The 20,891-nt window shown below is 43.2% G+C and overlaps 1 protein-coding gene and 1 non-coding gene across 5 annotated transcripts in view; one reads left to right on the top strand and one right to left on the bottom strand.

Annotated features, from left to right (window-relative positions):
- Positions 1-20,891, top strand: part of Schip1 (schwannomin interacting protein 1) — a 154,329-nt gene that overhangs the window by 73,042 nt on the left and 60,396 nt on the right. The window lies entirely within an intron of this gene.
- On the bottom strand, positions 1,912-2,096 carry LOC117708079 (U2 spliceosomal RNA). The gene has a single exon (XR_004606788.1). It is a non-coding gene; the product is annotated as a U2 spliceosomal RNA (small nuclear RNA).

The following is a 20,891-nucleotide window of genomic DNA, read 5'->3' on the forward strand; positions in this document are numbered from 1 at the left end:
GTGGAGGGTCAAGCACTTTGGGGTTCAGCTTTCTTTCCACTAGAGGATCTTGGGGATCGAACTCAGGCCGTTGTTGGCTTGCCAGAATGCCACTTCACCTGCTGAGCTCTCACTGGCCCTGACTATATCTTGTTATAGGCTCATATTTATATTCATCCCCCCCCCCGCCCCAGTGTCATTTCTCCTTATCCCTCCCTCTGCCTTTTATGGATGGCGTGAGCTTGCATTGGATGACCTGCACATCCACTCTCACAAGCCCCTAACCCAGCTTCTACCTTTCATTGTGGCCCGGTACATGGACAGGTCAGTGTGGTTTTCCAAGTGCTGTCTGTCTGTGGCGTTGTGAAAGAACCAACCACCAGGAAGATTACAACAATTTGAGGTTTTTAAAAAGTATTTTTAGAATTTTCTTCTTTGTATGCTCCTATTTTTATTGTTGTTTTTCTGGTTCGTTGTTGTTGTTGGGTGTTTGTTTGTTTGTTTGGGGCTTTTTCTTTTGTTTTGGATTTTTCATAGATTGGGTTGTTTTCCTCCCCCTTCTCCAAATTAGTGTGTGTTTGTATCTATGTTGAATGGATGATCTCTAATTAGGAATTCCCTTGAGAAGCATAATCAGCCTGGGAAGTGTCGGGGAAACAGTGGCTGGAAAGCTGGTTAATTTTGGCAAGAAATCGGCGAGTCCTCACCCTTCCTGGCTGTGTGCCACAGCTGTGCCTCTCTGTTGTGTGAGTGTCAAGAGAGGAAGCTAAGCGCCAGGGCCAGGGCCTGACACCAAAGGCCTCCCTCACCCAGGAGGCAACTGTCGGCCTCCCTTTGTAAAAATGAAGAAATTGAGGCCTACCCACACTGGCAGTTGCCCAAGGCATAGTTACTTCAAGACACCACCAAGTTTCAAAATGCAGGCATTTCTAACTTGAGAATCCTGTTTTTCTACAGTACCAAATGTCCCAGCCTTCAGGTTTTTGTCTTGGAACTAAAAATATGAAGAACAGCGAGCATTTGTTCTACTAACAGACAGCTTCTTTAGAACCCTTCTGTTTTTTTTTTTTTTTGCCCCCCCCCCAGAGGATTTGTTTGGTTTTCGTTTTAATTAGCAACCGTGAATAATAAGCACATCCTGGTTCATCGCCTCATGATCAGACACTACTGTACAGTGTGAGGAGTGCTGGCCGGGTTTGTGTTTAGATTGACAGCAAGAATTATTTTCAACCCTGAGACTGTGAGCTGCTTGTCCATTTTTTTCTTGCTAATGGAACCTTCGGTGATGGAGAGCAGCAATATAACCCTGTGTTTCTAACAGTCATATCTGGGGCTAGAGCAGCAGTTCTCAACCTTCCTAATGCTGTGATCCTTTGATATAGTTTCTTGTGTTTTGGTGATCCCCCAACCTTAAAATTATGTTTGTTGCTACTTTGTAACTGTAATTTTGCTACCCTTATAAATCATAATATAAATATCTGATATGCAGGATATCTGATCTATTACCCCCAAAAGGGTCATGATCCTCGGGTTGAGAATCCATACCCTGGTATAGTGGTTAAGAGTACTGCTTTTGAAGAGGACCCAAGTTTGGTTTACAACACCCATATTGGGTGACTAACTGCTGCCTGTGACTCCATCTCCCCCCCCACACACACACACAGAGTTAAAAAAAAAAAAAAAAAAAAAAAAAAATCCCATCACTCCAGAGACAGAGACAAGCAAATCTGAGTTTGAGGCCAGATTGGTCTATATAGTATGTTCCAGGCCAGCTCAGGCTACATAGTAAGATCCTATCTCAAATAAATAGATAAAATCCTTTATGGTCATGTGACATGATTTGGCCAGTGATTGTTATTTCTCTGAGATACCTCTTAAAGTGGCTGGCTGACTTACCTGTCCAGTATGTTTGTTTGTTTTAATTCTACTGGGGGGGGGTATATTGTTTTTCAAGGTACTATAATACCAGAATTATGTGTGGTCAGGCAAGTTCCTATTCTACCTCCCTGCTCCAAAAATCCTCTTAAACAATTCTCCTCAGATAGAGGATGCCTCAGGAGGTAGGCTGGTAAAAACAGACACTATAGCTGGTCTCATCCAGAAGGCCAAGAAGCAATGGCCGATATCTTCTTCATGTCAAGTTTTTTTTTTTTTTTTTCTTTTTTGTAGCTAGGAAAGGAGTCAGTGTGAAGGCGGGAGCACAGACGAGAGGTAGCGGAGGCTCAGATAGAGAGCCTGTCCCTTGGAGGCTCAAACACCTTTGTAACAGCCTGGATGCCTGCCCTCACTGGGTGGGCAAAATAACCTCTCTAATTTTTAACAGTTTTTTTCAGATCTAATTGCATGCCACACCACTGGCCTGCTTTAGGGGCATAAATCAGTGATTTCAGTAAGTGTATAGGACTACCCAGACACTGCAGGACCCAAACTTAAAACATTTCTTTCACCCAGAAGTATCATTTCTGCATGTGTGTTCTTCTCTTCCAGAGTGTGGCTGTCTTCTCATTTTCCTATTGATATATTTGAAGCCTATTTTTAATTCTGCTGAAATCTTTTTTTCCGCCTTGAGATTGATTCTCTTGAGTCAGTCATGCTTTCTGATGCTGTCCAACAACTCTTTGTCCAACCCAAGCTTGTAAATCTTGTCTATATTTTCTTCTTCATTTTTAAAAACCTACCCTATGTTCCGATTCATTTTGACTTCATTTTAGAATAGTTTGGCAATTTCTTAAAGTAAATTTTTCAAATTTGTCACATGGACTCCAGTTCCTCTCCTGAAAGTTTATCCTTTAAGTCCAGTTTCTCTTGGTTTGTTTTGATTTGGGTTTTGCCTCAGCTATCCAGTTGTCTCACAACTCTGTCAGAAAAACTATCCTTTGTGTCCTATTACCTTGATGCCTTTGCCTAGAACCTTGTGCTATGCGTACAAAGCTTGAGGATTCTCAGTTCTGGGGCATTGATTTATATGTTTTCCCTATGCAGCACCATGCTATCTTAATTAAGGTGGCTTAATGGTAAATTTTAAAATGAGAAACGTAGGTTTCTTGCTTTCTGCCTTTTAAGGTTTTTTTTGTGGGTCTTTCATGCGTTCATTTGTATTTTAGAATCAGTTCATCAATTTCTGCCCAAAACACTTGGAATTTTTAGGACCATGGTGAGTTCACAGATCTATTTGCTGAGAATTTATCTCTTAATAATATTGAATCTTCTACCTTACTTCTTTAGAAAGATTTATAAATATTTATAAATATCAATTTCTATATCTATAACTATAATATATACTAAATAGTACAATACATACTAATATGTATTATATAAGTCATATGTAATATATACTACTAATAAAACAGTATATAGTATATACTATTAATAGAATATTATATAGTATAATATATAGTAATAATATCAATAACTGTAAATATTTAGAAATATCTATTTCTCACTAAGCCCAGTATTTTCCATCTTGAGTGGGTATGCGTTTATTATCTAACATTGTGAAACACTAGTTTTAGCTTTTTTCTTTTCAACAGTAATTTGAGTTTATTGTCTGCCCTAGTTTGCTTCCGTTGCTGTGATAAACACCATGACCCAAAGCAACATGGGAGGAAAGTGTTTCTGTCATCCTAGAAGGAGTGAACAGTCGATTTGTTAGGAAGGGAAGTCAAGGCAGGGACCTGGAGGCAGGAGCAAAGCAGAGGCCGTGGAGAAACACTGCTGAATGGCTTGCTCCTCTCCAAGGCTTACTAAGCTTGCCCAGGAGGGCACCACAGTGGGCTACGACTTCCCACATCAATCATTCACTTATCAAGAAAATGAGAAAATCCCTACAGACCAGTAAGATGAAGGTGTTTTTTTTTCAGCTGAAGTTTCCTCTTCCCAGAAGACAAAAAAACAAACAAACAAAAAACCCAGCACCATCTCTGGGTTCTCATAGCAAGCTTGGAACTTATATAAAATAACATGTTTTAATTATTCCCTGCTATAAATAGTGAAAAGATATTCGTGAAACTAAGTGTGATATATGTAGTTTGGTACATCCATGAATGTCAGTTTAGTCTCCAAACCCTTTGCTCCTGCCTCCGGATATATGTTGTCTTCGTTAGGGTTACTATTGCTTTGATGAAACACCAGGACCAAAAAGAATTCGGGAGGAGGTATGCAGTCTATGAGGGAAACCAAGACTGGAACTCAAACCAAGCAGGAACCTAGAGGCAGAAGCTAATGCAGAGAACATGGAGGGGGTCTTACTGGTTTATCCCTCTTGGCTTGCTCAGCCTTCTTTCTTATAGAACTCAGGACCACCAGCCCGGGAGTGGCGCCACCATGAATGGGCTGGTCCCTCCCCTACCAGTCACTAATTAAGAAAATGCCCTACAGACCTGAATACAACCTGATGTTACAGAAGCATCTTCTCAAGTGAGGCTCCTCATCCCTTGTCTTTATAGCTTGTGTCATGTTGATTTTAAACTGCCCAGCACACATGTTGGCTATGAATCATTTCCATAAGCCCTGCTGGGATGTAAGGGTAAAACGTCTGGAAGTGTTGACCTGATTCCCACAAGAGAGAAGGTAGGGTCAGTTTAAGAGAGCTCCAAATCCCAGACCCTAAGTTCTGTGGACTGAGTAATGAAGGGGTGAAGCAGCACCCTGGCCATGCAGACAATGAAGCCAGATCCCCCTCGTCATGACTCTCTGCCTGCCCCTTCCACGAGTGTAGTCTATCAAAGCAACATGGGAGGAAAGTGTTTCTGTCATCCTACAGTGAGTGCCAGGAATGTTGGCCCCTGACAGTTCTCAGCTGAGACCCTTTGGGGTTAAACAGAGCTGTTTTGTCTTAGATAATGCCTCCTTCTCCAGATAAGGCCATATCTAGTGACTGATTAAGACTGGGAAACAAAGACCCTGCCTTTCTCCAGGGTTGGAACAACTTAGAAGGGCCAACCTACCTCCAGCCCCCCCCCTCCCCCCCCTCTGTGAGACCCTTTTTTTTCAGGTGCACTGGAGTCAGGGTCTACCGTGGCTCTGCTTACTGCTTCATTTGTCTTGGTTGTTGATCTGGAGCACACTCTTGAGTACAGTTCTGCCTGAAGATTCTGCTTCCCACGCCTGGAGATCTTTAAGTACAAAGGGCTAGATGCCAGAATTCCTTTCACAGTTGTGGGGATTAATGTTTTATAGAAGCCAGAGACTAAGGGACCAATAGTAGGGGGCTTTGAAGGACAGAGTAAGATGTCAGCCTCAATGGAGAGCATTTCAGAAAGCCTTAGCTGGCATACATGGAGTATATATGGCCAGGTAAAAACACTGGAGATCAGCTTGTTATGGTTTGGATGCAGATGTTCCTTACAGCCTCTTGTGTTTTAATGCTTCTCAGTTGTTGGTGCTATTTTGGAAGGTGGTACCCTGCTTTGCTTTTCTGTTGCTATGAATAAGACAGTCTGACCAAAAACAACTTGGGAAGGAAAGGGCTTATTTCATTTTCTGCTTCCAGGTTGGTTGCAGCCCATCACTGCGGGCAAAAGGGACGGGAACTCAAGCAGAGCCAGAGAGTTCTGCTTACTGGCTTGTCCTCTGGGTCATGCTCTGTGACCTTTTTCATACAGTCCAGATCCACCTGCCTCGTAACAGTCTGGCCCTTCCTACGTCAACAGCCAAGACAGTGTCTCACAGACACAACCACAGTCTGGTCTGACCTGGTTAGATCTTCAGTTGAACTTCCTTTGTGCCAAGTGACTCTAGGTCAGCAGTTCTCATCTGTGGGTCACGACCCCTTTGGCAAACCTCTATCTCCAAAACTATTTACATTATGATTCATAACAGTAGCAAAATTACAGTTATGATGTAGCAATGAAAATAATTTTGTGGTTGAGGGTGGGGGTCACCACAACAGGAGGAACTGCATTAAAGGGTCGCAGCATGCAGAAGGTTGAGACCTGCGGCTGGAAGTTGTGTCAAGTTGACAGTATCAACCGACCAATAGAGTTGTGGAATCTTCTAGAAGTGGAGCCTTGCTGGAAGAAGGGATTGATGGGAGGTGGAGGTGGTCTCATGGGCCATATCTCACCCTGGTTCTGTCTGAGTTGTCTTCTGGATACGAGCAAATCACCTCATATTCCCACTAGCTTTGAGCTCTCCGCTATTATATCTCCAACCCCCATTCCCCATCCCATAATGAAATGAGATGTTTAGCTCCAAGCTGGAAGCCAGAACAAATCCTTTCTTACTTAAGGTGTTCCTTGTTAAGTATTTGGATACAGTGTTATGAAAAGTAGCTAACGCAGACCCTGACACTCCCTTTGTAAAGGGACTGTGGTGGCCCACCTTTAATATTCTTCCTGCCCACTTCCACCTGTGATCCCAAGGAAAGGCCCTGAATCTGGAAAGGGAAGAGATGATTTTGGGTCTCTCTTGCCAGCTTTCCTCACTACACGGTCTTAGAGCTTCCATTCCATTTCTCCTTGAAAAAAAGTAAGGGAAATTTGGCTGTTTGTTTGTTTTTAGTCTGTACTGATCTTTATTTTGGGTCTGCATTGGTATAAATTGACAGGAGGCTTCCTTGGACAAATGACCAGGTGACACCAGAGCCTAATAGATTTCTTTACTTATATAAGCCAAATCATCTCATGCCGGTACTTCAGGCCGGTTTATTATTAAATGATACATCTGCAAATTTCTTGTTTCCTCCATAACTCCTGCCTGTCTCCTTGACCCGTGGTTCTTCATCCTTTAAGCTACCCACCTGCCCACCCCATCCCTAACCCCATTAATCACTTCTTAATGGTAAAGCCTAAATTCTTAAATGGGTACCAGAGATGTCCCATATTTGGGCCCAATTTATCTTTGGTCTAATTTCCACCACTTCCTTGTACTTTAATGTAACTATTCCCCCGAACCTCCGAACTTACACCACTTGAGTTTTGGTGCCTTTGCGGCATCCTCTGCCTGAGTTTTTTTCTCCATCCTGTCTCCTTCCTGCTCAGCTGGCTCCTACTCCTCCCTGAAGTGCAGCTCTACAGACTCCTTCTCCAGAACACCTCCCTGACCCCACCACTTGGGTCTCGATCCTATGTCCTAACCAGTAACTGGTGTTAAGGATTCGTGGGACAGGGGCTGGGAGGTGGCTCAGTTGGTAAAGGATTTGAATTTATCCTCCCAACCCGCATGGAAGAAGCCAGGTGTGGCGGTCACAGACACATGTACTCACAGCACTGGGGATGTGGAGCTCTCCGTATTCCTGAGGCTTGCTGCCTAGATGGCCTCCCTTACTTCACAGATTCTAGGCCAGGGAAGATGCTTTGTCTCAACAACAACAAATAGTTTCCAAGATAGGACCCTGAGGTTGTTCTTTAACCTTCACATTACCCGTGTATGCACACCTGCACATACACAGACATGCACATGCAAAATACATGCATAAGATAAATATGTAGTATGTAGAATAGTTGCTTATGAGTCTCTATGTCTAGTGTGAGAATGGATCTCGTTTCATATCTATATTCCTGACCCCTGAAGGCTTAAGCCTTCAGTTAACTTGTAGTTCAGATGAGGGAATTAAATATCAGTGATGGAAAACATTAGGCTAACAGCAGGACAGGTGCGCACATGAGGAGGGAGCTGTGGTTAGAACTTTGGATGATGCTCGGTGAGGGAGGTGCCTATCTTCTTCATACTCTCATCAAATGTCCCCAGGTATGTAGCTACGTGTTACACTCAAGTTATAGGGAGAATACCAAACAAAACAAAAACCAATCACTGAAAAGCTGCATATAAGCTGTAGCTGTATTTACTTTGAATTAGGGACAGTAAGATCATTAAGGTGCAAAACTAACAGGAAACTGTGTAAAAATAGTGGTAACTTATATATCTCCTGATAATGCTGTCAACCCTCGACCCACTCAGGAGCATTATCCAATACCCTTGGGTTCATATCTTCACTAGGAAGGGCTAGCTGAGCACCCTGGGATTCCACAGGACCGGTAGGCCACTAGGCAGCAGCAGAGGACCATGGGCAGCCTGGAGCAGAGTGTTGTTGATACAGTGTCAGAACTGTGACAGTAGCTTGGTGTTCCTGGTCTTGTGAACCTTTTGTGCCTCACTCTGAGCAGGTTGTACCCAAGGCAGCTCTGACCCACACGAAGGCACAACCGAATTGCTTCCTCTTGCTTTCAGGCAGCTGATGATTTTGTTTTTTTACATTAGCAAAATTATCCGTTTGACGTTGTGTGGTCCTTATCCTATGACCTAAGATACCTGTTGCTTTAAAGTAGTTTATTTCAGCTTAACCTAGCAAACTTTATCTCACAGGCCCTAACAGCCAGAAATCCCACCCAGAGCTCTGTAGCTCTGGTTCTAGCCCAGGGTGACTCTTGAGGCTGCAGTCATCAGAAGGCTTTACTTGGGGAAAGAGGGACACATTGCTGGAGGCTGGTGGCCAGAAGCCTCAGTTCCTCAAGAATAGCCTTCTCCATAGCTTCTTTGTGCCTACATCATGGTACAAGTTCACTCTGTACCAGCCATCAGCCTATGGAACACAATCTTTAAGTCTAGGCCACACTCAAGATCCTACTGCTTCATAGAAAGGTATAAAGGAGTTTATGGGTGCTTTTGAGAGTACCTCATTCTTCAGAGGAATTTAGAGGTACTGGAATATCGTAGAAATAATCATGGCTCATCTTGAAGTCCCGGAAGGTTGTACCTCTTGCACCTTATTTCCATTCTCCTGCTCGACAGTGGTCTAAGGAAAGTAGCAAGGGGCAGAGCCACTGTGAAACTTCCTCAGATCTGACCAAGTGTGTTTTTTCCTCCATTCCTTTAATTGGTGCCAGTCACAGATGAAAGTGCCTGTCTCTGATATTCCCTCCATGAAGGTAGGTGGTTCAGGGAATCAGCTTCTTGGTGGAGTCCTCCTTCCCTGCTGTCTTGGTTGGACTTGGTCATGTCTTCCAGGAGGCCACCACAGAGGTTTGAGTGAAGCACTCCTACTGACACATGACAGCCTGAACAGTACACTGTTGGCCATTCCCAGCTCTGCCACCAGACTTCTGTGGCCCCAGAGGACAGCCCAAAGGTTAACTGTAAAGTTGCAAAACCAACTGGAGAGTCTAAGTGTTTTCCCCACCCACCAAATCCACCTTAATTAAAACACATACCAGGAACTTCCTGCTGGTGAAAATTCAGACACCAGCACCTAGCACTTGGAATTATAGCTTCTAAGAGAAGAAATCACTAAAACATCTAAAAATAATAATTACAGACAAGTCATTCTTCCAGGGAAATTATATACATAGTCAGGTCGGCAGATTATAGAAAAAATTCAAACCTGTAACTTAAATTCAGTCTGAAATGAAATGAACTCGACATATCCCAAGGGGAGGGGGCTGGAGGATGGAAGGAGCTGAATAGGAACAAGAATAGAGAAGGCATGTGTGCACTTCTCTGCCTGTCATGCTCAGTCAGAGACCGTGTACAGAAGTGACTTCCTGGTGTTGTGCAATGTCTAAAGCTTGAAATAATTGAGGGCAAGATTGTCTCCTGACATTTTGAGGACTCTTTAAACTGGGAGTTCAGCCAGAAACAGCCAAGCATCAGTGTCACACTTAATATGAAATAAATGCCAAGATAAGAACTAGGGGCATGAGATAGGAAGGAAGGGATGTCCGGGAGAGGTCATTACTATATAGGAAGGAATATCCAGGAGAGATCGCTACTATATAGGAAGGGATATCGGAGAGGTCGCTACTGTTTGCAGTGTTGTCAGGGGAGACCTCTCTACTAAAGCAGCATATGTGGGGGAGTACAGAAGCAACCCTGAAAGATATAGAAAACTTATGAAAAATATAGAAAGTTTTTATGACCCCTAGACCTGAGCCAAAAATGTAGGCCAGCGAGTTCACTAGTTCCACAAAGAAAGCAGAACTAAATGTGAGATTTTTAGGTCTTAGAATTCACTGCCCCAGGATACATTCTGCATTGGGGAGGAGTACATTATTCTTGAGACAGAGGACGCTTGCTAGATTAACATTCAAGAGAGGAAGGGAGAGGCTGATTAACATCCCTCAGACCTCAGTGAAAAGAACCCACCTGTGTGTTGGGAAAGGCCCAAAGCACTAGACACATTCTAGGAACTAGCTGACCACAAAGAAAGATACAAGTCATCTGGGTGGTTCCAGAAACTAGATGACCACAAGGTGAATGGTTGAACAAGATTACATTCTTGAGAAAAATGTGTATACAGCATGTTTTCCACATGACTGACTGAATTATGGGCTGGGACTTTCCACTATTTTTATAATATGTTCCCTCAGTTACCCCCTCACACCCCTGGTTTGTGAGGACTTTAAAAAGTCCTCCTCTCCCTGGGCCGCTTTGTCAATTTCTCTACTCCTGTGTGAGTTATGAGCTGACAATCAGCCGGCTGATTCCCAGATTAAAGCTTCTTGCTGTTTACATCTAGATTGGTGCCTTGTGAGTTATTGGGTGGCCGTGACATCCCTGGACGTGAATGAGGGTCTCCCCTCTTGGGGGTCTTTCAACCCCTTAAGATTCCCCAGCAGACTCAGCAGAGTGCTGAGCTGCAGAAGGCTTTGGAGTAGAGACTAAGTAGAAGGAAGAACAGATCTCCTTGGTGCTGGGAGGCGGATAACCCTGGTTCCTGGCTGAAGCTTGGTGTCTATCTACCCTGAGAGAGATGGATGCTATTAGAACATTTTGAAGAGAAGAAATACAATCAGATTGTCAGATAGATATTCTGGCTATTTTGCTGAGACTAGGCCAAGGTGGAGGAGGCTGGAAGGGCAGAACCAGAGAATCTGGGAAGAAAGCATATGTAATGATCCAGGGAGAGATGATGAAATCAGATAATTCCAGGGGTTTCTGAAGGATCAGTCAGAGATGTTTTGCTCCTAGACTGTGGGAAGAGAGATAGGGAAGAGTCCAGTATGACTCTCAGATCATGTTGGAGCACAAAACTTGCCATCACATGGGAAAAACTGTGAAGCAGGAGGCTGGGGGTGTCAGAGGTTAGGAGAGGCCAGGAGCTTGATTTAGGCTTCATAAACTTAAGGCAGACATGAGATCTGCAAGTGGAACGGTGTGGGCAGAAGGATAAAGGAGCCTGGAGTTCAGAGAAATGTCCAGGAGAGAGGCAGGGGTATAAAAGTCACTGGGGAAGAGATGAAAGGACCCTTAGGGGGGAGGATGGGGAGAGAGAGAAGGAGGAGGAACAGAGACACAGAGAGTGAATCCTATGAGTAAGCCTCAGATAGTCTAGTATAGCTATGTCCTGTAGATCATTCAGTGATAACAGAAATATTCTTTGCATCGGCCAGATGTCCAGCCACTAGAACCATGCAGGTCTGGAACACTTAAGACATGATGTGTGTAACTGAAGAGCACATGTTTAATTTGATTTAACATCAAGAGGCACACATAGCCTGTGCTGCCATATTGGACAGGAAGCTCTTGGGCATTAAGAGTGAGAGGAATGAGGAGCGACCAAGAGAAACAAAGCCTTTGCCTCAGGAAAGCACCAGAGGCAGCTGGAAGCCTCAGAAGCTGACTGGGAGGAGTCCTACTGGAGGATCCGACATGGGAGCACTACTTAGTGAGGTGGGGCTTAGGAGAGTAGATGGCAGTTGCTTGTGGAAACAAAAGCTTTATTGGAAAGTGTTCAAAGGAAAATAAAGGGTAGAGAGAACCTGCAGACAGCAAGTCTGGACGGCTCTGTCAGAGAATTTTGTGGTTGTCTAGGGGAGTGTGTGAGTGAATGGACAAGGGAAATATACCCAAGGGAAAATTTGAAGGTAGCAGCCATGAGTTTAAAGAAAGAGTAGTCGACCTTACCGTATATATATATTTTTCTCTAGCCATCTATATCATCCTGAGAGCTGATGCAAAGTGGGATTGAACCTGGTAAGTATGAAGTGAGAGGGGCAGGTGAGGGGTTTCAGGAATAGGTTGCAGAATCTAGAGTGGGGAGATGTGCCCGTATTAGAGCAAGAAAAAATGGTGGTGACGCAAGGCCAGCTTGACAATAGGAGGTGCGTGGTGGAGGCTAGCTCGGTGCTTTCGCTCAGCCCCCTCTCTAGTTTCATTTCCTCTGAGAACAGTTCTTTCTTTTCATGCCAAAGCTCAAGAATCGTTTTCTTTTCAAGACTGAGCAACTCTGGTGGTTAATCAAATTATTTCTAATTTGACCAAGTCTAGAGTCATGTGGAAGTGACTTTAAATCTCTGGGCATATCAGTGAGGCAGTTTCTAGACTAGGTTAATGGAGGCAGGAAGGCCCATCTTAATGTGGGGAGTATCATTCCATGGGCTAGGATTCCACACTGAATCAAAAGAAGAAATGGAGGAGAGCCACAAGATCCTTCTGTTTGCTGACTTCAGACACACAATCTGACCAGCCAGCTCCCGTTCCTGCCTCCAGGCCCTCCCCTTTATGATGTACCCTCTGACTATGAGACGAAGTAAACCCTTCCTTCCTCCCTTCCTTAAGTAGCTGTTGTTGGATAAGATAGTAACACATCATTTAATTTAAACGACTGGATTGGAGTCTCTTGTCTTTGCCTATGGTGGGTGGGTGACCTCTGCCGGCTTCCAGGAGCCCTGTTTTTTGTTGAATTTATATTATAAAACCCAGGGCCTTGCATATTCTTGGCAAATGTTTTACTACTGAGCTACACAGCGACCTCATCCTGAAAGCTCATACAAACGTTTTAGTTCTAGGTCCACAGCTGCAACTTCTTGGGACCCTAAGAGACAGAACTGGAGCTGGAGAGATGGCTCAGCTGTTAAGAACACTTGCTGCTCTTACAGAAGACTGAATGAAATTGAAAAGCCCACCTAACTGATAAGACATGACCCTGGGAGCAGCTAGATAATTCAGTTTAGCATTTCATTCACGTGTCAACATTTAGTGGTGAAAGGTCTGGCGGCTTGATTGAGAATGGCCCTCACAGGCTCCTGTATTTGAATACTTGGTCCCTAGTTGGTAGAGCTCTTTAGGAAGGATTGGGAGGTGTGGCCTGGTTGGAGGTGTGCTACTGTGGGTGGGTTTTGAGATTTCAAAAGCCCATGCCACTCTCAGCTAGCTCTCTCTGTCTCTGCTGTGATTCAGATGTAAGCGGTTAGGGACTGCTCCAGTTTCATGCCTGCTGTCGTGCTGCTGTCCATGAAGGTCATAGACTTAACTCTCTGGGACTATGAGTCCACAAAGGAAATGATTTCTTTTATTAGCTGCCTTGGTCATAATGTTCGCAGCAATAGAAAAATAACAAAGGCAAAGGGTATTTAAAAAAAAAAAAAAAAAAAAACAACGAGAAGCACTATCCCCACATCATTTGTAAATAAGAAAATAATTGAGTGTTCATTAAATTTTAAGATGGACTTCGAAATTTAATCACACTTTTTTTTTTCAATATGAAGAACTAGAGTCTCCTTTGGAAGGATTTGGTATCATTCTTCCCATGTACTTGTAAGTTGAAAATCCTTAAGCCAAGCATGGCTGAACTGCCAGTCACAGCAGAGCACTCAATCCTTCCGCCAGAACGTTTCTTGCCTGGATTTGGGAGCTCTCTTGTTTGCACAAGGAACATCGATTTCCTGTAGTGTGTTATCTCAAGAAGATAGCAGGAGCAGAGCTGTGCAGGAGCACACACCAGACTGGACTCGTGTATACGGGCAGACAGGACTCTAACCTACTCACTAGCTGGGTGTAGCCATCAAGCTGAGATTGTGTGGACAGATGTTAACAAAAAGTCTACAGAGCTTTTAGTTAGCCCAGCCAGGTCTTTGTTCTCTGAACCAAACACAGATCCTCAACTAATCTGTCATCCAACCTGTATGATGAGGATGACATTTTTAATAGTTCTGTGTGACTCCTTTCTGGGAGTACTGTGGTGAGGATAAGAACCATTTCTGTAGAGAGTATGTGGGGGAGGGGAATGGGGAGATGGCTCAGAGGGTCAAGTGCTTGTCACAGGAGCATAAGGACCCCCTAAAACTCAGGTTTTAAAAAAAAATAACATACATGCCAGATTCTCTTATAATTAATTCATGCCACAGAGATAAAGATGGTTGATCTTTGGGGCTTGCTGGCCAGCCAGTGTAGCTTTATCAGCAAGCTCCAAGTTCAGTGAGGGCCACTGTCCCAACAACTATGGTGGAGAGTGATTGAGGAAGGTACTTGATCTGAATTTCTGTCTATCACATTAGTGTGTGCAGACACAGATATGCGCGCGCGCGCGCACACACACACACACACACACACACACACACACACACACCAGGAAAAGAAAGAGAATACAGACCAGAGAGACTTGAGCTATGTTTCTGACTCTATAACACATCAGAAAGTTTTATGAAAGTTGAAACTGTAGGTTTTACCTTGGTTTCAACACTCAATCTTCTCTCTTTATTATCTTTATATCCTTTTAAAACATGCCCTAAATTTCCAAGGTCAGCAGGCAAATATAAAAATAGAGCCATCTTTCACAAGCCCAGGTTGCAATAGTAAGACAGTTGCTTCGAAACAAAATCCCTCCCATAAGGTGGCAAACCGGGGAGGAAGAGGTGGAGGAGGACTCCATAACTCATCTCTTTCCAATTAGTAATTTGATATTGAATCAGGAGCAGTCAGCTACTACAGATTTGTAAATGTTAACCTTACCTGAGTTCCTGTAAACAATTGTTTGCCTTTAGGTCCAGCTGATACACTCAGTCTTGGCCCTGTGGTAGGTAGATCTACAAAGTTAGGGGTCCCCCTAGAGCCTGCCATTACCACAGCTAGAAGTGAAGAGGCAATTGTGGCCAAAATGGCTTAGTTCCAAACTGGCAGTCAGCCTCTTGGCTCCCAGGTGAGCTTCAGGGGACTTCAAACAAACAAGTAGCCACATGGATAGCTTGGCTAATAACAGCTATGGCACTGGCTATGGGTACTTCCCTTCCCTGAAGTAAGAGATCTCCTGGGATTTGTGTTCACTAGTTCAGTCAAATGTTCATTAACACCTACTGTATGTCCGGTACTGCTAGACGCTAAATGTAAGATTATAGACTGAGCAATAGGATTCCAGCTGTCTCGTGGAGCAATTCAACACTATACATCTCCAAAGCAACAATGTCGTACTAAGGTATGGAGAAGAAATCTAATAGAACCTGATTTAAAATAGGGGATAGGGAAAGGTCTTTCCACCTTAAGTAATAAAGGTTGTGTGGTGTGGGACTAGACTCCAGGGTAAGAAGCAGTTTGTGTGAAGATCCTGAGCAGACACAAGCATGGCTTTTCTCAGACTACCTAGTAGCCTGCCACTCAATATGTCATTACTCTGACAAAGTGCTTGGGGAAAGGTTTGCTTTTACTTACATTTTCAAACTTTTCAGTGTATGGTTACTTAGCCCTGTGGCAGCAAAGCACATTAGGGTAAGAAGACAAGGCAAAGGAGGCCTGTTTACCTCATGGTGCTCAGGATGCAAGAAGGAAAGAGACAGGAAGGGACCAGGACCCCAGTATCCCCTTTGAGAGCTCTCTCCCAAGGACTTAATTTCCCTCCATTAGGTGCTAAAGGATCCATCAGTTCCAAGTAGCTGCTAACCAAGCCTTTAATACAGTGGGGAAGTTCAAGATCTAAGTTGCAAGAGTGAGCAAGATTTTGAGATGGCATAAGGAAGTCTGGAGGTGAACTCTGCGAGAGCAATAGGGTTTAAGGTCTTAAGAGCTGCAGGGAATGAGAGTTTAAGTTGTGATGTGACATCATCTGTTATGGGTTGAGAAGTGTATTTAATTTGAAAGGGTAAGGCTGCCAGCCCTTAATGTTTTATAAGTCCGGGAAGTAAATCAAGAAGTAAAACATTATCAAGTCAGGAGAACAAGGTGAAGGTTTAAATTTCTTCCTAAATGATATTTTATAAATTTATGCCATCAAGAAGTAGGGCCAAAGGTCTGATTGCTGTAGTTGTAGTGACAGCCGTCTGAAAGAAATCTCTTCTGTACTCTCTGCAAAACTGATGCTGAGAATCTTGAGTAGCGTTACGTTCTCGTCAGCACATTTCCACTGATGTCTGTAGAGCAAACACCTTCAGCTGCTCGCTGTGCGTGGTCTCGACAGTGACAGCAAGAGGAAATGGACAGGTAGTTGTTGCCCAGTGGATTGTGCTGTGTTTTCTAGTGTCTCTTCCTGTAGGTTGATGTCAAGTTCTAAAATGGGGTCTGGAAAGATGGTTCTGTTGGCTAAGTGTGGGCCATACCATCATGAGGGCCTGAGTCAAGCCCGAGCATAGCCCTCGCCCACAGAGGGGGGTTAGGGTGAAAACCTGGATTCAGCAGACTCAATGTTGCAGAAGACAAGACAGACCCCAGGTTTACTCCCTGGCCAGCCTTTTTGGTGAACATCAGGTTCTATGAGAAACCCTGCCTGAAAACAGTCAGATGAGACATACATGAGAAAGACAGCAGAAGTCCACTTCTGTCCTGCATATCAGATGCATGGATGGGTACAGAGTACAAAACCAATCCAGCCTCTTCCTTGAGTGTCATCTCATAAGGAGAAAGGTGACAGGCTTATCTACACAACACTGAGCCTGTTCTGTTCTGGGCTGTTACATTCTGTCTTGGCATAGTTAGTAAATAATGAAGAACCCCTGACAGTGTCTACTTGTGAGCATCTTGCGGGCCCAGGTTGTGGGTCTGAAAGAGTCTGTCTTTGCTATTCTCAATGGAGAACTGATTCAAATTTGAGTTTTGGAGGAGTTGGGATTAGCCTCCTGATTTACTTGCGTGCATCAGAACAGTCCACGACTGACATTAGCCCTCCCTCAGCTCACCTTCCAGCTCTGGTCCGAGACCATCATTTCCTAACCAGCACCTTTTGGCCCTGGAAAGACATGCCTCTGAACCAGGAGAGGCATCCTTGTTCAGTTGCTCTAACTTAAGCAAGTTAATTAGGTCATTAAATGTGTTTCTGGCAATTTTGTTACACACCAGGAAAACTTTCAGACTGGTGCTTATTCTAAGCTAAAACGTTAAGTGCAGTGTCTCACAGTGAGGGTGTGAGACTGTAAAGGATTGCAAACCCAGTCCATGTTGCAATCTAACTGGTCCTAGAAAAGCTGACAAAATGTCCCCAAAGAAACTCTTGGGCCCCATCCACTGTAAATAATAGTGTTTCAACAGTACTCCTGCATTAACAAAAAGTATATTTAAGGATCATTGATGAGTTATAATAGTTCCTTAGAAATTATATTAACAGTTTAATTATATATTATTGTGTTCCACCGTGGAGATAAAATAGTAACTGAGGACTGGGATGGCTCAATGAGCAAAGCATTTGCCTTGGAAATGGGAGGGCGCATGTTCAAATCCCTGAAACTCATGTAAAAGCTGGTCTTGGTAACTCACATCTGTAATCTTTTTGCTCCAACAAAATGATGAGATGTGCAGGCTAAAGAACCTCGGAAGCTCATGGGCCAGACCTCTGTGTACACCAAGGAGAACAAGAAATGAGAAACCCTGCTTCAAATGAGGTGAAATGCAAGGACCAAGACCTGAGGTTGTCCCCTGATCTCCACTGTGCCCTGACACATGTGCCTTTACTAACATACATGAGTGTATGCACACACATCATTCACACACACAAAATAGTAGCCAATTTTACCTTCATGAAATTTAACTTCACTTGAAGTCTAGTGTTTTTCTGACTCACCCCATCCTCTGCATAAAGCATAGATATTGATATGAATTTTGTATTGCTAATTTGGAAAACTCGGGTTATAAAAATCAACTTGACCTTAAAACAGTCATCGCATAGCCCCCAAAAGACAGAGGACAGTTTCTAAATCAACCTGTTTTGCACATTAGGAAATCGAGGGCCTTAGATATGAGGCAGTTGACCAAGGAGACATATATATTGTCAAGCCTAGAGATAGTTCTTATTTTGGTATGTGGCAGGGACTCATGTAGCCCAGGCTGCCTTTGTACTCTGTAGTTGAAAATGATCACGAACTTCAAATAGTTATTTAAATAATGGTCCAAGGTTGTATCAACTGTAGAAACATTGAAGAATGGCCTGAATGGTAACTTTGGACATATTAACACTGTCATAACCTATATAGTTCTTAACTGATAAGACTGAAGACATGCATGGTTATGTTATTATTGTTTCTTTAGCTATCATTGAGATGGCACTTAGATTTATACCTTACCTTTGAGGGTCATTTTGTTTTGTTATCCTATTACTAGTTGAAACTAATTGAAAAAACGCAACTGTCCACTAGAGGTCACCTTTCCAACTAGTTTTAATCTATCTTTCCCAGTTTAGAGGAGTAAATAATAGTCGTCATCATCCTTCATCATCACCACCATCATCATCATCGTTATATTATTATTATTATTATTATTATTATTATTATTATTATTATTATTATTGTCAGAGATTTCATGTAGTGCTTTAGATAAATGAACCCATATTTATACATATTGATACATCGGGACTACTCAAAGACCTAGAAGGCAAAGGGGAAGCATGTTCTTTCTTCCACACATCCCTTATGTGCACTAGCATGCAAGCATGCATGCACGTATTTATAAACACTTGGTGTTACCCTGGGCTTCTCTTAGAAAACCTGTCTGATTTTATTTGAAAATTTGGAAAGCCTTATTAGTTTCTCTACCTCTATCTCTGTCTCTCTGTCTCTCTCTGTCTCTCTGTCTCTGTCTCTCTGTCTCTCTCTCTCTCTCTCTCTCTCTCTCTCTCTCTCTCTCTCTCTCTCTCTCTCTGTCTAATCCTGTCTCTCAAGTGAAGGTAAAACCATCATTAAAGATATAAACAACTCAAGAAGAAACCATGTAGACATCACATCATGTACCTATGCATCAGCTGCTAATTTTCTACAGCATGCAAATTTCATTTTGCCTTGGGCAGAAAGCACACTGGGGAGGACCATAAGCCTATGCCGTAAACAGGTGCCTTCGCAGTTCCTGTGGAAATATAACTGTCTCATTATTCCACAGGGAGAGTGCTGCTATAACACTGCCTAGTTTCAAACTGTGTCTATAGAAACCCAGGGCAGCAGCAGGTATTTTTAGAGACTAATTTGCACCTATTATAATGATGTGCTAAACACCTCATCCTCAAGTCCCCAAAACATAAAACTGGAAATTAAAATATGAAAATGTAAGAATAATCCAGAATACATATGCAAATGAGATTATCTGTTGGACTTGATAGAAAAGTTGCCTATGAAGGAATGGTAAGAAGAATATAGCATGTCAGCCCATATCATGGAGAATCTAGTCCCTTCTTATTTATGCAAAGTATTTCCACTCCATCTTTGACATCAGCAGATTGAGTTTGTCCTGCTGAGTTCTCTGACAGTTGAACTAGTCGATATGCCTTTGACTGTGAACATGGTTTCTCTGTGCTGGCCTTTCTGAAAACTTCATGCCTGTGAATCTCTAGGCAGAAAGAATGATCTGAGTTGCCCAAGAAGCCAGGCTTGGTTCATTGCCAGGCGAAGGTCAGGCTCTTCTGCTTGGCACAGCTTGCACAATGACAAGAGAATGCCCAGCACATCAAATGAGGAAGTGTTGTTACAGATTGATGCCCTGTTACAAATATCGGTGTTCTATCTTTTATTATCTTACTTATAAGAAATGTAAGCAAATGCTGTATATTGCCAGTAAATCACCCGTGAGTAAGATTCTGTCCTCTGCCACTGAGCTTCTGGATACGCTCAGTGAATAATCCTCCAGAGACTGCAGCATGCGCCATGACCGAGAACCGGTTACACTTACCACTACTTGCTTCCGTAAGGTGGTGTTCTTTTGATGAGACCCAACAGAGCAAAATACAAAAAGAAATCTCAGCTCTAATTGGTATAAGACTACAATAGAAATCTTTAATATTATGCCTTCAAATATTTGTGTGTAACTGAAGATTCGCATGTTTTCATCATAGTGTAAGCATGAGCTCAAGTTAATTTTATCCTTATAAACCCTTATTTTTTTATTGTTTTTCATTTACGCTTTAGTTTTAAAGGGAGATTCTAATACTTTTCAAAATTAAAAATCAGCCCCACGGATTCACACCACTAATTTTCTAAGGAAGGTATTTTCAGTGTAGCCTAAAATAATAAGCAGTAAGCCAGAGACAGAATAGTCAAACTCTAGAGCAAATTATTTTACATTATTTATAAGCATTTTGTTTGTAAGAAATATAATTTGTCTCATTTTTTTCCCTCTAAGTTCCAGTTTCTGGTCTTCTAAACATTTCTGGAGAAAAGGTGTAGAATTGTCCCATTGCCAGTGTCTTCTGGATCCCCTCTGAATCATGGAGAGTGACTTTGTCATAGTCGTAGCCTGCAAGTGCACTATGAAGGTCTCCATCCCAGAAGTCACAGCCCCAGTTAAGATGTTCATATGGCAATCTAGTTAAATCACAAAGGAAAGACAAGAAAGAGGTGTGGGGTACGGTGACATACAGAGATGGTACAGGGCTGTGGAAGGGCCAGGCTGTCTGTGTCTGGGATTTTGCAGTCTTCTTTTGCCCAGCTTCTCCCCAGCAGCCCACCTGGGAGATGATCAAGCCGTGCACCAGGAGTAGAGGTTTCAAAAACAGTAGAGGATCCGCAATTAGGCAGAAGGCATCTGCCAGTGGCACAGACTTGCTTTATCAGAGACAAAGGTGATTTCCTCTGACTTCTGCTGTTATTCACTTCTTATCCAGAGGACAAACTGGGCAGAGTGGGAGTGACCAGTGGGCCATCCTTGAATGTAATGAGCACTGCATGCCCCGGATACATATGTTACACAGTGTCTGTGTGTGTGTGTGTGGGGGGGGGGGGGGGCAAGCAGCCTTTAGCCGTCCCTTCCCTTCCTGGCTCAGCATGCCCACTGGGTTTAGGTTTACACAGTACTGAGCA

This window comes from Arvicanthis niloticus, chromosome 4 (genome assembly GCF_011762505.2).
Source record: "Arvicanthis niloticus isolate mArvNil1 chromosome 4, mArvNil1.pat.X, whole genome shotgun sequence".
In the NCBI taxonomy this organism is placed as follows: Eukaryota; Metazoa; Chordata; class Mammalia; order Rodentia; family Muridae; genus Arvicanthis; species Arvicanthis niloticus.